We start from the raw sequence: 5,363 nt of genomic DNA, 5'->3' as shown, positions 1-5,363 counted from the left end.
TGCCTGCGGTCCGACCTGATTGAGAACTAGCGCGGTGGCGAGGAGGCGGGGCTCTGCCTGCCCCCTGGCTCCGCCCGGGCCCCGCCCGCGCTCCCGGTTGGTCGCTTTGAAAGCACAGGGGCGGGTTCCTGCTCCCGCGGTTTCCTCTCCCGAGTCCGTCATGGCCCCGGCCCTGTTCGCGCGTGACAGCTGCGAGGTTGCGGTCCCCTCCCGGTGGGCGGGGATGCGAGGCTCACGCTGCCCGAGAGCTAAGGCCGAGCAGCAATGCTGGGGCCGCCGAGAAAGACGAGAGCGGCGTCCAGCACCCCCGCTCCAGCGCCGCCCGGCATGCTCCAGACACGCGTGTCCAGTGTCCCCGGGCGCTGATCTGCCTCCCGGGGCACACTGCGGACGACAGGGCCCGGCCGGGACGCGGAGGGGGTGGTGTGGTTTCTGCGCGCCTCTGAATGGCGGGGTTTGCAGGCGGCGGCAGCAACATCGGACTCACCATGTGGTTTCTCTACGCGCCCCCTTTTTAAGGCGCTGGTCGCCCTACCCAATGGCGGCCCCTACCCCTCGCGGTTTTAGGCTTTTACCCTTTTAAACCTTTTTTAACAACTAAAAAAACGACCGCGACGACATCGGCAGCGCCGAGCACCTGGAGAATCCCCGTCCACTCATCTCGGTGATGTCTTCATGCGTTGGTCGTCCTTTGCCCCGGAAAAGCAGCAGCGGCAACGACGACCAGCGGGACACTCCCCTTTGGGGGTGTTTTTAACATCAGATCCCTCCCCCGATGGGGTGCGGGGTGCACATTCACCGCCGGCCGCCATCCGCGGGCGGCCCACAGGGACTGGCGGTTCACGCCGCGTGACTGTGAGGACATCAAATAGTCCCCTGCTTCTCCTCCCCTCTCCCCTGCCTTCAGCCCTTTACTCGATCTAGTCGCTGCTGTTTCCCGCCGCTTGCGCGGGAGCGCAGTGAGGTGGCTGCTGTGGCGGGGCGGTGTTGTTTGTCTCTGAGCCTGTGCTTGGTGTCCGGCAGCAGCAGCTTCTTTTCCAAGAGGTTCAAGCTGGTTCCAGCTCCCGGAATCCGGTTTCCCCAGGGGCTGGGCTCTGTTGCTCCGCCTCTGGGCCGCCCGGGCCGCGGAGTGACCAACTGCTTTCGCGAGCGGCAGCGGGATTCACTCAGGCGAAATAAAGCTCCTTTCCCCTGGGCTCATCTCCGCGGGCGGGAGGCAGATGCGTGGCGCGCAGGAGCGCCGAGGAGACAAGGCGCCTGAGTCTCAGAAGCCGCGTAGTCAACTCTGCGGGTTCGTCCTCTGCTGCCTCCTACCGAGCGGAGTGCTCTTTTCACCAAGCAGATCTTTCCTTTTCTCGTCACCGGTTACCACCGACCAACAGCCGCAAACAACCAGCAAACACCACGCTAGAAAGTAACTGCCATTAATATATATGTCTGAGCAGCTCTCCTACACTGGTCTCTAAGTAGGATCTGTTTAACCTTGAATACCAAAGTCCATGGGACACTCCAAGTCACAACAAATGAAATACTGAAAATAAAAACCCTGGTGTACATGTTATACCGCTTAACAAAAAGTGTTTATATCTTTTACATTTGTTACACATAGTTTACAATTTTGGGTATGTAAAATATATACGTGTGTGCACGTATATATCAATATACATTCAACTATTGGTTTACACCTGTATATAAACCAGCTGATTTAGTATAGTTACGATTATATAAAATAATTAGCCTGTTAGTAGTAGTAGTCATCAATCTTTCCCTCTTCATTCTATTAACAACTAGCTACCATACTCAGATCAAGGCCTCCTAATTATAGACACTGCAAAAATAGATAGCAGGAGACAGACCAGTTGAACACCTTTCTAAAATAGAATCTGATGCAACACAGAAACTAGAGCTTGGGGTGTAGAGGGATAAATAGATACCTACTCTTACTTCTGTAGGCTCTGGACATGGTCAATGACTGACAAACCACAGCAACTCGTGGTGCTCTGGTGTGGTGCCAGAGGACTGGAAAAGAGCCAATGTGGTTCCCATTTTCCAAAAAGGGAGGAAGGAGGACTCAGGAAACTACAGGCCAGTTAGTCTTACCTCGATCCTGGGTAAGTTTTTTAAGAGAATTATCCTGGCATGTATCCACGAGAGGCTAGCGGGGGAGATTATGCTTAGGGGCAACCAACACGGGTTCATTAGCGGCAGGTCCTGTCAGACCAACCTGGTGGCCTTCTACGACCAGGTCACCAAATCCTTAGATGCAGGTGTAGCAGTGGACATAATCTTTCTGGACTTTCGGAAGGCCTTCAACACTGTCTTTCATCCTGTTCTCGTTAAAAAACTGGGGGACTGTGGCATCAACACCTACACAGTCAAATGGGTCGCCTACTGGCTGGAGGGCCGCACCCAGAGAGTGGTGGTGGATGCGTCATTTTGACCTGGAGGGATGTGGGCAGTGAGGTCCCCCAGGGCTTGGTCCTCGGGCCCGCACTGTTCAACATCTTCATCAGTGATTTGGACGGGGGCAGCACCCTGTTCAAATTTGCTGATGACACTAAGATGTGGGGTGAAGTGGGCATGCTAGAAGGGAGGAATAGGCTGCAATTGGACCTAGACAGGTTACAGGGGTGGGCGGATGAGAATAGGAAAGGATTCAACACTGACAAGTGCAAGATGATGCACCTCGGGAGGAACAACCGGCACCATACCTACAGGCTGGGGAACTCCCTTCTTGTCAGTGCAGAGGCAGAAAAGGATCTTGGAGTCATCATTGATGCCAAGATGAACACGGGCCTGCAGTGTGGGGATGCAGTCAGGAAGGCCAACTGCACCTTGTCATGGATCCACAGATGCATCTCAAGCAGGTCCAAGGTGGTGAAACTGCCCCTCTATACGGCACTAGTCAGGCCGCACCTGGAGTACTGCATCCAGTTCTGGGCACCGCACTTCAAGAGGGATGTGGACAACATGGAGAGGATCCAGAGGAGGGCAACTCGCATGATCAGGGGGCAGCAGGGCAGGCCCTATGAGGAGAGGCTGCGGGACCTGAACCTGTTCAGCCTCCACAAGAGAAGGCTGAGGGGGGATCTAGTGGCCTGTTACAAACTAGTCAGGGTGGACCAGCAGGCATTGGGGGAGTCCCTGTTCCCCCGAGCACTGCCAGGAGTGACTAGAAATAACGGTTATAAGCTGGCAGATGGGAGATTCAGGCTAGATATCAGGAGGCGCTACTTCACTGTCAGGGCAGCTAAGATCTGGAACCAACTTCCAAGCGAAGTGATGCTGGCTTCTACCCTGGTGGTCTTTAAGAGGAGATTAGACGAACACCTTGCTGGGGTCGTTTGACCCCGGTACTTTTTCCTGCCGTGGCAGGCGGTTTGTCTTGATGGTCTGCTCAGGTCTCTTCCAACCCTACCAACTATGAAACTATGAAACCTGTGCAGGCTACTGGTCTAGCAAAAGCCCAAGTTGTGAAGTCTGGCTAAAACTGAAAGCCACAAAGTGTGTTCCAGAGTGAACCTTTGTAGATGTTGCAACTGGCTTAGCAAAGTAAAAGAAAAAGAACTTGGCAAGTAGCATTCCCAGATAGTGATAGAAAAAGATAAGTTCTTTTTCCAAGAATTGTACTTTTCACAAGGACAGACGCCAGCTAATTGCCAGGTTCACAGAAAAAAATGATTAAGTCCATTTCCCAGAGTCTCAGGGTGACAAAGTTATTTTAATAACACCTATCAGAATATTTATTTACATAAGACACATAAATACTGGGTGTAAATAGGGGGAATTTGGGAAAAGACTCAGCAAATTTGGGAAAAGACTCAGCTGTCTGCCTGCATGCCAGCATTCTCCTTTTGCCTGTTTCTCCTCCAGTCCTCATAGAAGAGAAACTGTATTGTGCAGTTACAGGTAGCTAGATAGGCATGCAGACAAGTGCCTTTTCTTGTGCTTTGGGATATCATCAATAAATCTGAGACCTGTCTCTTGCTTCTATTTGACTTGGGTGATGATAATCCTTACTTGCTAAGAAGGAACGGAGGATCATTGGTAAATGTGACTGCATCGTGATCTGGCATACAAAAAGAGTAATCAGTAAGGGAATTGTAATTGGTGCTTAATTTTTTTCTAGGATTGCAAAAGAGTCCTGATAATAGACAAGCAGAACGGTACCAGGCTTTTGGTAACATTTTAGTAACACCAGGTTTTTGGTAACACTTTAGTATTTTTCTGTGTATTATTTTGATATGCAGTTCATAATACTTATCACCAAAAACCTACTAAATGTGAAATATGGGTTATGTTAACACCATTAGAATGTTATGGAGTTAATACCACAGTTTGTCCTGCCTAGAGTTGATATCCTTAAGATGCTTTACCATGAATGAAGGCCTTTAATCCTTCTTATTAAATATTCAGAATCTCTACTGTTAGTACCTTGGAAGGATATGTAATACCAAGTGGCTAAGTGGCTTGATTAAATACAGTATATTAATACATGTAATCAAGCCTCTTACTATTATGTATCAGTATACTTATAAACCCATATACATATATATTTACATATCTCTTTCTGTCCATCCATCTGTCTGTTTGTCTATCTATGCCAATATGTAATATCAAGTGCCTTGATATTCTTGTATAATATTCAGCATAGGATACAATTCTTTAATGGGGAAAATCATGAAAATATTTTTGTGCATCCCACACTATGTTTATATTCTTTCTCTAACCATTTAGAAGTGACAGAAAGACATAAAGGGTCCTGGCTATATAAATGACAAATTTCATTTTCAAAGGAACCCTGCCTCATTCAGTGTTCTTATTGATGATGATCACTCAAATAGAAGTATTTTGAAGCCTTCTTTATCTCATGTTTCAGTATGTGTTCCCCAGCCTTGTCCATTGCATGCGATTCAACTTTGTTTTGAATTGAGACCTACTCAGATCTTGCTACACTTTTTCTATGGAATTTCCCATTGCAGTAGTGCAATGCTTCACAGCAGTTAATTAAGTCAGTGTCTCAACACTCTTGGAAATTGAAGGAGTGTTATTATCCTGAGCTGACACATGGGCCGCGTCCAGACGAGAGTGGTTGTGCGGTATGTGGCATCACACATGTAGGTGTCCCCCATGCTGCTACCTTGCAGCACAGGAGGTTTTCTTGACTGTGGCAGATCTCAGGATAAAAAAAATCCATGCCAAACAAAAGTGGAGTGGCACACGTGACAGCAGTGCACACCACCCACAGTTGGAGCCTGGTCAGCCCAAGCCACACACTGGTTGTTGGTCATGCTCCCAGCTGCAGGACTGCTGTGGCTGCAGCTTCCCCAGCCCGCAGGACCCCACCTGGGGTAACCTGCCAT

The sequence above is a fragment of the Crocodylus porosus genome, unplaced genomic scaffold (genome assembly GCF_001723895.1).
Source record: "Crocodylus porosus isolate Cpor-Errol unplaced genomic scaffold, CroPor_comp1, whole genome shotgun sequence".
NCBI classification, from domain to species: domain Eukaryota; kingdom Metazoa; phylum Chordata; order Crocodylia; family Crocodylidae; genus Crocodylus; species Crocodylus porosus.
Note: the sequence above shows the minus strand (reverse complement) of the source record.